Genomic DNA, 422 nt, shown 5'->3' on the forward strand with positions numbered 1-422 from the left:
GGAAGGGAAGCGGGAGGGAGAGAGGGAGGGAAGGAACGAACGGGGGGGGCAGGTGGTGCCCGGCCGAGCTCCCTCGGGGCGGCTTTGCGCCGGACTGAGACGGCGCCTCGGCAGAAGGAGAAGGGGCCCCGGCACCTCTGTCCGTCCCCTCACCTGCACGGTGCGGCCCGAAGTCTCGACCGTGTGTTCTGCCTAGGCACGGCCGTAGGGGTTAACGGAACCGTTCCTCCTCCTGCCTTGGCCTGCGGGCCTTGCGGGGACTGCCGGCACACAGCTGCTGTCGCTGTAAGTGGCAGGGACACATCGATGTGAAACCCAGTTTAGAGGGCTCCAGTTCACATGTGTGCTAGTAGCCTTTACGGAAATAATAAAAAAAAGATATGTTTTAAGAGGGACCAGGTAGTTGAGCTTTTCCGTTCGGA

This window comes from Athene cunicularia (genome assembly GCF_003259725.1).
Source record: "Athene cunicularia isolate RWA chromosome 1 unlocalized genomic scaffold, athCun1 chr1_part2, whole genome shotgun sequence".
Classification (NCBI taxonomy): domain Eukaryota; kingdom Metazoa; phylum Chordata; class Aves; order Strigiformes; family Strigidae; genus Athene; species Athene cunicularia.